At 43.1% G+C, this 15,082-nt stretch overlaps 1 protein-coding gene and 1 long non-coding RNA gene across 9 annotated transcripts in view; one reads left to right on the plus strand and one right to left on the minus strand.

The window, feature by feature from the left end:
• The window catches only part of prdm16 (PR domain containing 16), a 144,332-nt gene that overhangs the window by 78,866 nt on the left and 50,384 nt on the right, over nucleotides 1-15,082 (minus strand). The gene's annotated exons all lie outside the window — the stretch shown is intronic.
• LOC130530642 (uncharacterized) lies at nucleotides 3,053-10,717 on the plus strand. Its single transcript, XR_008951890.1, has 2 exons — nucleotides 3,053-3,315; nucleotides 9,476-10,717. It is a non-coding gene; the product is annotated as an uncharacterized LOC130530642 (long non-coding RNA).

Genomic DNA, 15,082 nt, shown 5'->3' on the forward strand with positions numbered 1-15,082 from the left:
TTTAATCTTATGAACTGTTTGTTCGCGCCATATCCCCAGACCTTCTGACAAACTGTAGGAGGGTTACTTAAAGTTGAGGGGAAAGTTTGGCGAGCTCTCATCAAGAGTGCCCAGGGGGAAGATTGATTGGCAATGTAATTCACTGCACAGTGTCTGTTCTGCACTCCTCATTTTTTCCCCTCCCTCCTGGCCTTTTCCTGATCCATCCATCCCTCCATTTATTCATCCCAAACTCGTTACAAATGCATACCTGCGGCCTGCAGGCAAAGGTCTCACTGGAAGTGATAGCCAGTGTGTCTTGACTGCCAGTTTTCCAGCATATTGCCGAATCCACCTTGGTTCCACAAAAACTCTATTTGCTCTATTCAGGTGAATCTTTTTCCAATGGAAACAATATTCCATTTACTGTAAGTGCTGGTTGAAGCAATGTTGCAGGAAACTTTAGGATCTGAGAGACAAAATGACTCAATAGCATCACACACAGCCAGCAAAAGTGGATGTTACTGAGGATATTGTGTTTAAGTGTTCTAACATGGAAAATTTTGCATCTCAACACAGAGCCGGAGTATAAGCTAAGATTTGTGTGTTTGTGTATAGCGTCATTATGTCATAATGACAACTTTTTGACCTTTCAGTGTATAAGCATAAACTGCCAGTATAGTTGACTGATGGAAACACACGCATGTGTGTGTGTGTGTGCGCGCGTGTGCACACTGGTGTACAAGCCTTGGTTACCTGTCATTCCATGATGCTCACATCCAGGGTGGTGCACCTTGTTGGTCGGATCCCCCAAAAAAGTCAGAGTACAGGATGGGAGGCCGACCAAACGTCACAGGGTTAATAAAAAATTTGAGCTGGCATAGATGTATGTCCGTGCACATGCGTGGACAACAGGCATGGGACTCTGGAGGGCTGAGATGGGGACAAGAAGCTTTATCGTGAATGAGACCGAGGGTCATCTATCATCTACAGAAAGGAGTTCACAAGGGGTTGGAGTTAAAGGCAAGAGAAAAGGAGGGAGGAGGTTGTGGGGTCAAGTCTCCATCATTCGCGCTGTCTTATGTTCCCACTGTCAACTTCATGGCAACTGACCACTCGGCGGACCCCGCTTCAGCCTCGGTTTGGCTGGTCTCTCTCACAAACTCCCCCCCTTCACGGGGCCCCCGGAAACTTTTGTTCCGTTCATTAGTACAACAAATACATACAGATGCTCGGGGAAGGAGGAGGCAAAGAGACAAAGGGTTTCTAAGCACATGCTTCCCCCAGTAAATGACTGCTGATTTGGAGACAATCTCCTTCTTTGTAAACAAATGACATGCTGAAGAGCTCAGGCGAGGAGTGGTTTCATTATGCAATGTAAACATGGACAGTTAAGTGTTTAAATAGGGTATTAGTGATAGGATGGTCTGCGGCTTTCTGAGCTTATTTCGGGTTAATGGTGAAAATGGAGTATGGGAAAAAATGCTAGAGGCACAGCCAGAAATTAGGTGTTTTCCTCTCACATGTGTGAATCTAACATGAATGCTAGAATGGGCACGCATCAGCATCTCCTCACAATAATTGCATTTAATTCCCTGTAAGCAAAACAAAGCCCGCTTTTTGAGTTCTTTGACGTGATAGCTACGCTACATTTGGGTTAATGACTTTTGCCTCTGCAAAGTCCATCAAGACGCCCATGTCAGCAGAAACCTGAAGGCTGTAAAACATCTATTTTCCTGATTCTTTTCCCATAGAGACTTGATAGGAAGAGAGGCGATGGACTTACATCAGAGGTTAATGGCAAACATCAGACAATGAGTGTGTGTGTGGGGAGCACTGATGAATGGAGAGAAGCAGGAAAGATAGGTCTGAGGGCACAAAGGCTGGCATACATATCGCACACCCACTCCCCCCATGATTACACCATCCAAACTTTTTTCTTTACTACTCAATGGGCCATTTTTTCCCCCTGTGTGTTCCATGAATTATGTAAATGATGAAGGGATCCCTTTTTTTTCTCCCGTAGCCAAACGAAGAAAAGATTGAAGTGAGAGCATTGCCTCCTCCTCACTTTTTTTTCCGCCCCCCCTCCTCCCCCTCACAATGCCTGTGAACCTTTCATGTTGGCAGTGTGGGCCCGGGGCTTCAGCTCTGCGGCCATGTGAAAGGATGATGGTGGCTGCTCGAGCTGAGGGAGGGGGAGGGTCAACGCACAATGACATACACGAAGAGCTGAGGAGGCAGGCAGGAAAAGAATGCTGGCCTTGTTGTTGGACGGCTTGACATTGATTAATGAGAGAGAAAGACAGAGAGAAAATAAGAAGAGAGGGGTGGCACTGGTATAGCAGGCCAGCATGGGGGAGTTGGACTCTAGTACGTAGGGGTGAGAGACTCCGGAAGAGCCCTAGGCTGCACTGCTGATCAGGAAGAGGGTAGCAGCGGTGCACCACCACCAATCAGTAGTGTGTTTTCACATGTGGGTCCCCAGTGACACCCCGACTATTTAGCCTGAGGTATTGTCTGTCTTCCACCGTACGCCAAAACACATGTAGGCGCGCACAATTCAACACAAGTCACATCAATCCTCATCCATCAAAAGGCTCTAAAAGACTTCCATCGTCAACATCCCCCGTCATCATCTTCATCGGGAATTGTGTTGCTGTCAGTTCGAGAAAACGGGAAAGCCTTAGTTGTCAGAGGTCTAACGCAAAATGTGCACCAGATGCAACTTTGAGACGTGATGAATACTCTGCAATTTTGGGCCGTCATGCAGATGGTTTCAGTTCCCACTGTCAGCATGTCAGATTTTCCCTTGATTTATGTTCATCCATAATGAATAAGTAGTCCATATTACAGGGGTTCCTGTTTTTGTATGGTTTTAGTGTTGTTCAGTGAAGAATTTATAACTTCAGGAACATTCCAATCAGTTATGTGAAGTTCTATCTGTTAATGTATTGAAAAATATGAATTTAATGTCTAATTTCTTAATTTTTTTTATTTATTATGATGTATTTATATAAAAAATAAATGCCTATAAATGTATTACCCCAATTGCATCAATTGTTTGGCCCTTTCCAAAGTCACCTAATATTTGTAGAATTTCAATTTCCTTAATGTGAAGGAAAATTCTTCAGCCTAATTGAAATCCTCAGTATCTGTTCCATCCTTGTAAATTCTTAAGTTAAATCTCCTTCCATTCAGTGTTTATATTAACTGAGCACTGTTGACCTTTTCTCCACCAGGAGCTACTCAAGGCTGCCTCTGTCTCCAGCTAAGAGGGATTTCAAAGACTCTCCTGGATGTCCCAGAATGCTTTGTCTCCGCTCTCATCTATAGGTAAGCACACTGTGTACCCCCTCCCAACCGCCAACCTCTTCAAAACTTTTGACAATAGTGAGATTTCCTCCCAATTTGCTGGTAGAGAATGGGAGGCTCAGGAACTCCTTTCAGCAGCTTTGAATGGCGGGCCTAATTCAGACTCAATCTTTGGGTTTGCCAGGCCTCATCCCAACCTTAGCTGGCCTTACTTAGGAGCTCCTGACTTTGGGTAATGCTAGGGCAATCCCACTGTTGGAGGATTTAGCCTTGTGCACATGTGTGCCTCTTTGGCAAAACGCAGCTTGCATTTATACTTTTGTGCATGCAATTTCAAATCTTACTTGCAAAGGGTAAGCCATCAGCGCACCTAAGCTCCTTCTCATTCATGTTGTGCTTCATACGCTTATGCTCACTTCCATCTGGGAGCAGTATAAACCTCTGTTGGCATTCACTGACTGAGGTGCAGACCTGGCAACTCTTTTCCATAATGGCAGTATTTCACTAACCTTAAACCATCCCTGAAACATAAATATATGTGTGAGTGTTTCTTTTATAGATTTTAGTTCACCCACTGACCATTTCTACACTTGACCTCAGTGATTCTTCTCTGCACGATTATGCAAGCACACACACCTACTTTGCATGTCGGTTCTTCATTTTTCTCCCGACACTCTTCAGGTCAGTTCCAATCAACCACCTTTTGGTGCACACACAGACATGCACGCACACACATACACACACACGCACTATCCTTACCAGAGTTCCTTGAAGACGCCCATGGTCCAAGGACTGCTATTAAAGCAATCAGGAGCTTTCTAAGCTAGGTCAAGAGCAAGGTGCTCACATGGGGATTCTGATTTGAATAATGTAAAAGGGGGGACTATACAAGGAGGAAAAACGAAGGGAAGAAAGAAAACAACAAAGCCTTTTTTAGTCAGGCAGGGTAGAAAAAAATCTGAAAGTAACAGTAATGAAAACAAAGATGGACAAGTGATTTCTGATAAGAAGTGAAAATCCATCGAATTTAAAAGATTAGCCTAAAGTCAAGACACTGACCTTCAGGCCTGATGAACCATTAGAAAACACAGGTTTGAAATGGTAGGACCACACACAGTGTGTGTGTGTGTGTGTGTGTGTATGTGTCTGTGTATGAGAGAGAGAGATAGAGAGAGAGAGAGGGAGAAAGAGAAAGTATGACACTAAAAGTAATTAATAGAAAAGAAGCCACAGACAATGTAAGTGTTGAACACAGCTTATGGCATGAGTCTAAAGAAAACAACAAATGCTTTTTGCACCTGTAATTTTTGCTGTTTGTGTATGTTCATTACTTAAAATAAAATTAAAAAAAATCTTACCAGGCATTTAAACGTGACTGTACCTGTTAAATTGTATTGGTAACAATATAGCTTAATGAAAGATCCCTGAAATAGAGGTGGAGAACAGTCCGAAAGAAACTGAGCTAAAATGAAAGATTTTTAACATTTATCACCAGCAGTCAAGAATCATTCATCCCTCCCAGAAATCGACTAAACTTCTGACTTGTGGAAATAAGCTCATAATTGATGTGAATTCAGCGTCTGTCATTGTGTTCATGTCCCTTTGTCAGCTGAGCGTCCTCTGACCAAGACCACCCCGTGGTGAACATAATCATAACCCTGTCGTCTCCAGGTTAAAGGCTCACTGCTGGGTCTTCTGGCACTAATGCAGTGGCAAACTATAGGGGTTTGCATTAGCCCCAGATACTTCAGTGAGCATTACAGTAGAAAGAACTCCACTGCCCATTAAAAGCCACCAGCAGGCTATGATGTGGGCCTACCCATGATGGCCTAAATGACTCACTTAATGATAGCCGTGCCGCAGGGAACAAGTGCTCTGACAAAGAAATACTGATTGGATTCTGATTTAGTGCAACGGTCAGAACAATATGATTCAGGGGATCATATCAGTTCTGTCAGTTGTGTCACTTCACAAGCATGCCTCCAATCATTGAGTGGATATTATTAGAGCCTTTGGTCACATTAACACACCGTGCAGGTAAATTTGTCTACACTTGACACGCTTTAGCTTTTAAAACTTTACTTTTTACACCTTTGTATCACAATGATTGTATTTATTCGCATATATTGCCAAGTTCTTAAAGACACACATCTTAAAATGCCTTCCAGTTAAAAAAAGTACCATATAAGTCCATCCAGTATGTTAAGGTACAGTACCTCTGTTTCCCTCCTGAAAAGTTCAGAAGGTTACCCAACTTACACCCAAACAGCTGTGCTTTACAGTAAAGATGGAGCGAGACATAATGTAGGCCTTCCTTTTTAAGTATAACTTTTTAATTCCTGAGCAATCAATGTAGCAGTACTGTCTTTACAAACAGAAAATCTCATCTCAATTTATCCACTTACCCATCTTCCTTAAATACTGCTTCAGCGGATTCTCGGTGGCACATTAAACCAGTAGTGATCCTAGTCTTATTCTTTGTTCAAAACAAAACCACATGTGGGACATTTTAAGCTCAACGGAGCTCTGTACATCTATTGGTGAGTTCATTCATTTTTCCAGCGGTCCAGAAGGGAAGAGTACAACATCCTGGAGCTCAGAAATCAACTCTTCCAATCCCCTGGGTCCGTCTGTAAGGTCAAGTGCACAGCAAATAGGTTCAGAGCTTCCTCGGAGTCTGGAGCCATATGGCCTGTAAGCAGCATGATTAATGAGAAATCTGGGCCGATATTAGGGTTAATAGACTGTGTTAGTCACCCCCTTGGATATGGGCTTTCTTGTCCTTGCACTGCTAATGTTGCCAGCAGAAGTTACTGACACACATGGTGCTTTTAAAGGCAAAGGATGGAAATGTACACTTTTTCATTTCCTTCTCCAACTCTTGAAGTTACAGACAAAAAAGTAAAAAAAACCTATATATTTTCTCTAAATTTAACAACTACATATCCAGTCTTATGTGCTCTTACTGACAAGTGCACAAATTCATATTGTGTTACCTGGACTTCGTTCGTCCTGCTCATCCAGCAGCTTATCAAAGGTATATATACCTCTAGTTTGAACACAAAAGACACATTATTGACCAATCAGTCATCACAATATTCACTCTGATTACTGCTGCATACCTGCTGAACTGATTAGAGTACGATATGGACAGCGGTATCACAAGCTGTAGTATCGGAATAGATTTATTACCATCATTGGGCAAAGACTTAAAAAAGAAAATGTTATTTAGACAATACAATCAATAAAAAATGTTAAGTGTAAAAGTTGTTGCATTAGAATGCCACATCTCGTTTGGTCAATAACTTTACTGTTCAGTAGTTTCCCAGGTTGCTGTAAATCCATCATAACTGGCTCTATTTGTTATCTTTGGTGGACTGCAGAAGCAAGACATATCAGTGGTCCCTCTTGGTTCATCTTAGCCGACCTTTAGAATGAAACGGTGTGGGAATAGAGGTTGTGTGCTGGGAGCTGAGATGAGAAGAGGGTAAGTGAGCCATGTGGAGGAAGCCAGAAGGTGAGTGGTGATCTGTAAGATAATATGTTGCTACCTTTCCTGACCTCCCTATCGGGCAACTCCGCTACCTGGACAAGATGGGAGGTATTAAGTGGCCCACTGTCCCGGTAGGTTGAGTTGCTGATCTGCTACCCAGAAAGGAAAGCAAACCCTCATTCCCATCTTCACTTCAGTGGGAGCGTTTGTTTTGATTTTTGTCCTCTCTTTCTCACAGACAAACCTGAGAGGCCTAATTTATCTGGGAATAGAGTAAGGGGAAATAGGGCGCCTTGCCACTTGAACACTAGAACTTTAAGCCGGCAACGGTTGGTCGGCTCTCGCTGCCAATGTCTCCCTTGACTGAAATGTAATGCTGACAAACAGAGAACAACAGATAGCTTTTGATAATATATTAATAATTGATTAGAAATAAAATGCCATAATATAATCAACACATTGTATAAGAGTGGAATCATTGAGAAATCTTCAGGTCTCTCGAGAGATTTGAAAATTAAAGGTCAAAGCATTTTTCCCGACTCACAGATTTTTTAATCGCTCAAACTCGAGGACATCTGCAGGTTTCCTGTCAAGACTCAACAATGCATGCTGGTGCCCACCCACATCTTTAAGCCAGGCAACATGGGGACTGCAGGGAGAACAGGAGGAACAATTTGCTCATTCTCATCCAGGACATGGGGGCTTTGGATGGCGGGGAAAAAAAGACACCCAATATCCAAAATCCCTCTCTCAGGGCCATCATGTGAAGAATTCCCCCCTCTTCAACTCCTCCTGTGCCCCCTCCTCCTCTCCTCTTCTCTTCTTTTCTTTTTTAATCAAGCCGTCTGGGGTTGTCAGGTCTTTTGAGACGAGGACTCCCAGCCATGTGAAAAGTTAATCCCTTGTGGGCCTTCTTCTCTGTGGCGCTCATCTCCCTGGGAACACTGGTGGTGGCTTGCAGGCAGGTGGTGGTCGACGGAGGGAGGAGGGATGGATGGAGAGATGAAGGGTGCATGAACAGAAGGCCACCTGACCAGCAGACTGAGTAGATCAGACTCCAAATCTGACTCTGAGGCCCACACTTGAAGTTATATTTCTGCGGTAGCCCGTTTTGCTCCCTTGCCTCCCAAACACCACATACAGACATCAATTCTTTCCTCCGCTCCTGTTAACTATTTACCCACTCTCTGTCAATCCCCAACTCCAAGACCTTTTGATGAGGTTCCCTTCCTGACCATCAGACGGCTGGGATGGAAAGCAGAGAGGATTTGCGATGTGGAGGGCTCGTCGAGTGGCCTCTGGAGGATGACAGTGGTTCACAAGAGAGAAAGTACTCCAGTTGCATTGTGTCCCGAACCTCCCTGGCAGAGGCACTGACCCCCCCCTCCAATCCATCCGACCCCCCAACCACTTGGCTTTAATCGTTTCTCCCTAGTCGTTCCACTGTGTGTCAAAGCAACAATCCTGACAGACTCCTCGTGGGCCCCCTGCCAAGGAACGACGGACATGATAGATAACAATGGAAGTAAGACGAGGCGCTCCACAGAACAGTTTTCGGGAACAGCGTAGGCCCCAGCAACATGTTGTCATAAAGCAATAGAATCATTGGGGGCAGGAAGGTTAGAAAATATAGCACATAAAGCATTCTCTTGAAAGACAGAGGAGACAGAAAAATGGATGCCTGAATGCTTTGCTTGCAGTGCAGTTTTCCTTCCTTTACCACCTTCTCAAAGCAAAGTGCTATTAGAAATATAGACAGGCTCAGTCAGCCATTTTAATCCCTCTCCCCTGTCCATCTCATGCTCACTCAATCCACCCTGACCCCACACATTCTCGGTCTTTCACACACATGCACACATGCACACACACCTATCTTGACATGTCCTGTACCCCACCTAAATCTTGGCACAACGAATCTCCCCTTAAAGGGGGTGTACAGAGCGAGATTTGGGACTTTGTAAAGGTCAGCACTGGCTTTGTTCAATCGAGGGTTTATCTCAGCAACAGCGGGGCAGGACAATGGGACCACTCGCCGCGCAACAGAAACCCAAGCTGTGGCAGCTAAATTACTTCACAGATAAGGCCTTATTAGAAGGAGTGAGACCCCGGAGGCCAGGAAAAGAGATGAGGGAAGTGTGAACGGGAAAAATGGAGGAAAAATAGTCAGCGATCAGGCACACGGTTGAAAAGACTGAGGAAATAAAAATCACAGAATTTTTTTTTTTTTTTCAAGAATCTTAGGTCTGGACATAATTAAAGGAAATAGCATGTCAAGAGGGAACAAACATTAAAATCTGGAATTCTACAGAGTAATGTCTGTTGTCTGAAGGAATTGAAAAGAGATATGCAACCATACGTTTTACCACAAGACTATGAGGGACGCTCAGAAAATTCTTCAGGGTTCCATAAAATGCCAGAATCAGGACTGTGCTCAGCGCTAGCGAACATTTAAACATGTGCGTGAGTGTGTGAGAAGAAGGTTGAAAAGATAAAAAGACAAAATATGGCATGGAGAGCGATGTAATGACAGAAAGTGATGGTGACTGCTGTCATCTCCCACTGCACAGGAGATGAAGAAGAGTAGACCATACTGACATGAACTGCTCTGGTGGTTTGTTTCAAGTGCATTTGCTGGGGTGATTTCTGTGGTTGAATTGAAATATCTTTTTCTCTCTCTCCCTCTCTTAGGATAAACGTCAACCACACAACATTAAAAGTAAAACCCTCTTAGGAAAATGTTCAGACAGGAGCACTGCGAGCTCTTGGCCAGCAGAGGGGAGCAGGCTTAGTCATCACATACAGGAACTATCAAACAGAAATGGCACATTAAAGGTTAACACAATGTGATATATAACACATGACATCTTAAAAGAAATAAAATAAGATAAAGCTTTTGTTTGATTGAAATCATTCTTAAGCGTTGATTGATGAATGCAACAAAAGTAGTATAAAAGCCATCACATTTGGGGAAAAAGGCAACACAAGTACGTAACCTAATTTATTGATTATTTAGCTTTAAAGACATCTGTGGGTGCCTTGTCATATACTGATATTTCTCATATTCCCATGATCCTATTTGCAATTTATCCTTTAAATGCTGTTTTTATGGCGATATGTATAATATACTTTACTGTACTGTACCGCAAATGCAAAATAACTACACCAATCCCTTAAAATGTAAGTAATTCTTTTAAACAAAGCTAAAGCAGTGACCTGTGTGCCCAATAATGCAAACAAGTGAATGATATCTCATTTATGAATGGTCTGGGAAACATCTTTTTAGTTGTTTGTCATCTTAAGGCAAGCAGTCGCTCTATTTTAAGATATTACATTGGACTCCTGGTGAGATCTTGTTTTAGTTGGGTAAAAAGCCCAGATTGAGGATTATATGTAGGGTGGGCGGCTGCTTAGATGATTGAAGACAGACATGTGGACGCGAGCTTGTGTGGCATACACACATAAAGCCACCTCTCTACACATCTTGACTTTGTCAAAACCCCCTTGTTGTCTTGTGTAGACAAGACTCCCGAAGACAGGAGAAAATGAGGAAAAATCATTCAAGCACCTCTGGACGCTTTCCAAAGTAAAGACATCCTGGCGTGCTCGCCACTTTGACAACTCAGTCCTGTTTTTAGATCGAATGTCGTCATGCTTAGATTCTCATTCTACCCTGTTATTCTAAATGACTGAGTACAGGAAAGAACAACATTGGTGAATGTCTTTAGCTTGACTATTCGTAAGGGTGTTTTTCTTTACATGTCTGTGATTGACTTACAATATACATGATCAGTAAATATATTAATCATTAGAAAATTCTAAATTCTGTTACCTATTGCTTGTATTATGTAATGTTTCTTAAAATGCACTTATAAACTTAACAGTGCTGAAATGTTAGTTGGCACACTGAATTAAAAAATAATTAAACTGTGAGCCTTCCTGTGTCCATGGCTATATTGCAGAACAAAGAACACTGAGGGGGAGGCAAAGCCAAGGTTTCAGGGCCATGTTGGTTATTTCATTATGGAAAATGGAAACTACAAGAGCCACGGGAACCTGCTTAATAGGTCACCACCTTCTGCGTGAGTCAAAAAGTGTTAAGCAGCACAACGGCTGAGATTTAAGGAGACGAGGAACAGGGAAAGTTGGTAAAAACAGAGGAATCAGCAACCAATGTGTGACTTGCATGAGGTGGAGATTCAAACGTAATGGTGAATGCAAACACAAGAATTGCACACCCTGGCTTATTTTCTCAGATTGGGATAAGGTGAGCCCCATTTCATAAATTATTCATAAATATCATCTGAACAGCCAGAAAGGCAGAGAAGGATACTTCTGTATAATGGCACAACCCTAATCACAAATATAAACAGCATTTGACAAATGTCATCATTTCCCACTGTGGCAAAGAGCAGTGTCATTGTCCGCTCCTGGCCCCAGGCACTAACTGATGGGACTATTCATCTGGGCAATGATGAAGGATGAGCTTTCATAGACACAGCGTAAAAGAAGGGGTGGGGGGGGGGGGGGGGGGTGGACTGGACAGGAGTTACCGGTGCTTCAGTGCGGAAGATGGGCCAAGGTAAAGGATTTTAAATGAACGTTTGATAACGTTTCTGCTAAGAGAAACCTCTAATGATAAAGGATGGCATTGTGCTGGAGATGCATGAGGAGATCCTAGAGAGGGGGAGAGGAGAAGAGAGGGGGGGGTCATTCAGGCAAACAAGAAGTTCCATTGAGGATGCAGGAGCTGGAGTAGCTGAGGTCTGAAACCAATGACCAAGTAATAACAACCCAAATCCCAGGGACAATATTTGTCAAGTTTCAGTCTTTTCAAAGATGGATGACTTTTCCCCACATGCGTGCTCAGGACCCTGCGTACTTTTTATTGGAGCACTGCAGATTAATTTATTAACTAATTAACAGATGTTGGTAACGAGTTATGAACAAATGATAAGGTATCAGGCTTCTAATCAAACCTGACATTTAATTTGCTGCCCAGCTTCCTGGTTATCAATTATCTTGTTCATTGAAGCTAACTGACAATGGTTTGCACCAGGACACATGAGGTTTGCCTTTAACAGCTTTTTTGGGGTGGGTAAAAGCACGGCTGTGGTGTTTCTAGGGGCAACACAGACCATATGTTTAATATTAGATGGAATCTGTTCCACTGGAGTACCCCAAAAGCTGGGAAAATTGGATTAAATTGGCTAATAGCATGTTTAAAACCTACATAAAATGAACGTGAATGGAAGATATTATGGCGCTCAGGCTCAAATCTTGTGGTGTTACGCTCTTGCTGGTGTTTCTGCTCAGTGTGTAAACTTTTTGGTTTCTGTCAAAGTCAAATAATCGTGACAGAAAAGCCCACATTGTTGGTCAATATGGTTATTAGGAACCACAAAGTTGATATCATTTTGCTCACAATGTGGATCTAGGCACGTGTCATAGAAACTCCTTACAAATGCAAAGAACTTCATTAAACCAATTTTGTAAATAATGCGGACAGTGAAATTCCCCTTTTGGGGCCTTTCTTTGTGAAGCTTGCATGTCCCTTCCGTGCCTGCGCGGATTTCCCCCAGTTTCCTTCCACAATCTAAACATGTTTATCAGGTTAATTAGAGTCTCTAAACTGCCCCATGTGTGAGTGAATGGTGTGTGTTTGTGCCCATTTTGATGGTTTGGAGTCCTGTCATGGGTGGATTCCCACTGGGATAGGCTCCAACACTCCCCAAGCAACCTTGATCAGGATGAAAAAATGACACCTAGCTGTTAGCGACATGGCTTCATTTGCATCTATGTCATTGTTGTATTGGTGTTTGATCTGAAAGAGTTGCTTTATTATGAACAACTTTTTTTGTTGATGAAATAAATAATAGAAATAATGGATATCTAATCCCTTCCAGCCTCAATCCAATCAGTTTGAACAGATAGGAATAATGTAATTCCAGTTTCAAGCACCCAGCTATGCTCGGAGCTCAAAACCCGTGTTCATCAGGCCATGGTCCTTATTTGACTACTAAAAGACATGATAATGACCCCACATCTTTTAAAAGCTTCACTCAGCATAATAGCTTACCCCACAGGAGGTCAGGTTAACTAGGGCCATTGTTAAGACTCAGTGTTGAGCAAATTCCTTTTTTATGATTAGTCAATGCAAAACTGAGCACAACTCATTGTTAAAGCAGCCGAAAATGATCTGTGATCGTTTCTGTGATCGTTTCATTTCCAATGTGGCTATCCCTTTATGTCGTGTTAAACCTCCCTCAGTCCATGTCATTTCAGTACCAGTCACCTCAGGAGACAAACACAGAGATAAGAAACACCTTTCTGTTGAATACAAACAGATCGGACAAGTTCCAAGCTGCATGAAGGAAAATCAAGCATAAGAACTTGGTCATCCGCCCTCCTTAGGTGAAACACAAAAGGCGAGCAAACATTTTTGGAGTTGAAAGGTGGGTCAGGACAGATAAGTGTCAGGGTGTGCCAAGACTTCTTCGCTCTTAAGTTTAGACAGAAGGACATTAGCTTAGTTCAACTGTTAGCTTGAGAACAAAAGTGTCACTGGGAAGAGTAAGCCGAAAAGCTGGAGATTAAGTGACTGGCAAAGGGACAGGGACATGCATGGTGCCGGATGGTATCTGTCACACTAAACCCGTGGCACAACATTGCCCGCCAGATGTCTTAACCTATCACTAAGTCAATAACCGGGTAAACAGAGGAACTTGCATACTTCTTGTCTCTTTCCACACATCATTGGATGAATGATACAGATATGGAAAATCACCCCACTAAAAGTAAATAGGAGAAGAATGGCCAGCAGACAAAAAGAAGTTTGCCTGCATTGAAGTCATACCAAGGTCTGGATCTCTATTGACCTTCCCATAGAGGTCCCAAGACCAGATATCTCCAAACTGGATAACCTATATCATACAAAGATGTATCTATTACTTGGTAAAGTGCAAACCATTTGAAAAGTTTGAACTTTTGTTTAGCAGTAGGACCGCTAACACACGAGGGATGAAGAGTTTCTAAACAATTTGGAGGAACACATGAAAGCAGTACAGCAGTTAAACAAAGCCTGATTTTGACCTTTGACCGGGCTTTCAGGTGTGAAAAAGTCTCAATACACTTGACCCAAACATCTAAAAAGTTAATTTTTCACAAGTACCCGAATGAGAAGGCCATGTCTGGGACTATTTGCTGAGGTGGTTTGGAGAAAGATTTATGAGTACTCGAGTGTGGTCAGAGGCAGACGTGAGGCCAGTACACAGCCTGGTCATATCGGAGCAGCAGAGACCCATTTCATCCTAATAAAACTTCTATGGTAACAGAACCTGGCTGCTTCTTTTTTCTTCTTGGCAGACTGCGGACTCCCTACATGCATCCCACCACCTTTTGTTTCAGACCCTGTGCGTCCACTCGTGTGCTCGAACATGAAAGGACATTGCTCAAAAAGCAGGCCAGGGCGAGTACGATACCAAACGATTAGAGCAAATATGAATGTCATCCAAGCTGAGCAGGAAGTAAAATTATCCAAAAGAGACAAACAGGAGAGTCTGTGTTTTCACACCTGTGAGGACACACCTGGTGTCCATTGACTTTTGAGTTGTGGGATAGCAAACACTCAAGCTGTAGAAACAAAAAGATAGCAAGAAAAGACAAACCTAATAGGTGACAGAAGACTTTCAAAAGCACACGGATCCATTGATGGAGGGATGTGGTCACAAGGTGAGAAGGGAGAGTAAACACCATTAATATCACTTTGAGCGAGTTTGGCCATCTCTTCTGTGTTTGCTTTAAGTGTTGTCATTATAGACTTAATTCCCTTTTTTTCATTTTCTCCTCTGTTGCTAACAGATTTTGGCCTCCAATCCAGAATCCTCCCTCCTAACACGCACCACTCCCTCCATAGTTGTGTGAGACCTTCTCCCTCCGCTTAAGAACCCACAGGATTTTAGATCAGCGGCTTCGTTCAATGCCAGCAAGTGAAGAGCAGTGTACCCCCGCCTTTGCAGAGTGACACGACTCTATCAATAGGCAAGCCAGGTCAATCTAGCAGCCAGATAATAGCAGCAGTCACTCTGACAGTAGATCCCCACAGTGGACTCTCAGAGGGCCTTGACTCACTCTGCTTGCTCAGGCCTTCATATCCCGAGGCACTGGTAGCCCCCCCCACCACCACCACACACACACACAAAGGCAGAGAGAGACACGCACATATGGAAGACCTGGGGCCCTGGCGTTCTATCATGTTGTGCTAAAGGGAGAGCATAATGGTTTTTAAATGGATGACTC

The sequence above is a fragment of the Takifugu flavidus genome, chromosome 8, assembly GCF_003711565.1.
Source record: "Takifugu flavidus isolate HTHZ2018 chromosome 8, ASM371156v2, whole genome shotgun sequence".
In the NCBI taxonomy this organism is placed as follows: domain Eukaryota; kingdom Metazoa; phylum Chordata; class Actinopteri; order Tetraodontiformes; family Tetraodontidae; genus Takifugu; species Takifugu flavidus.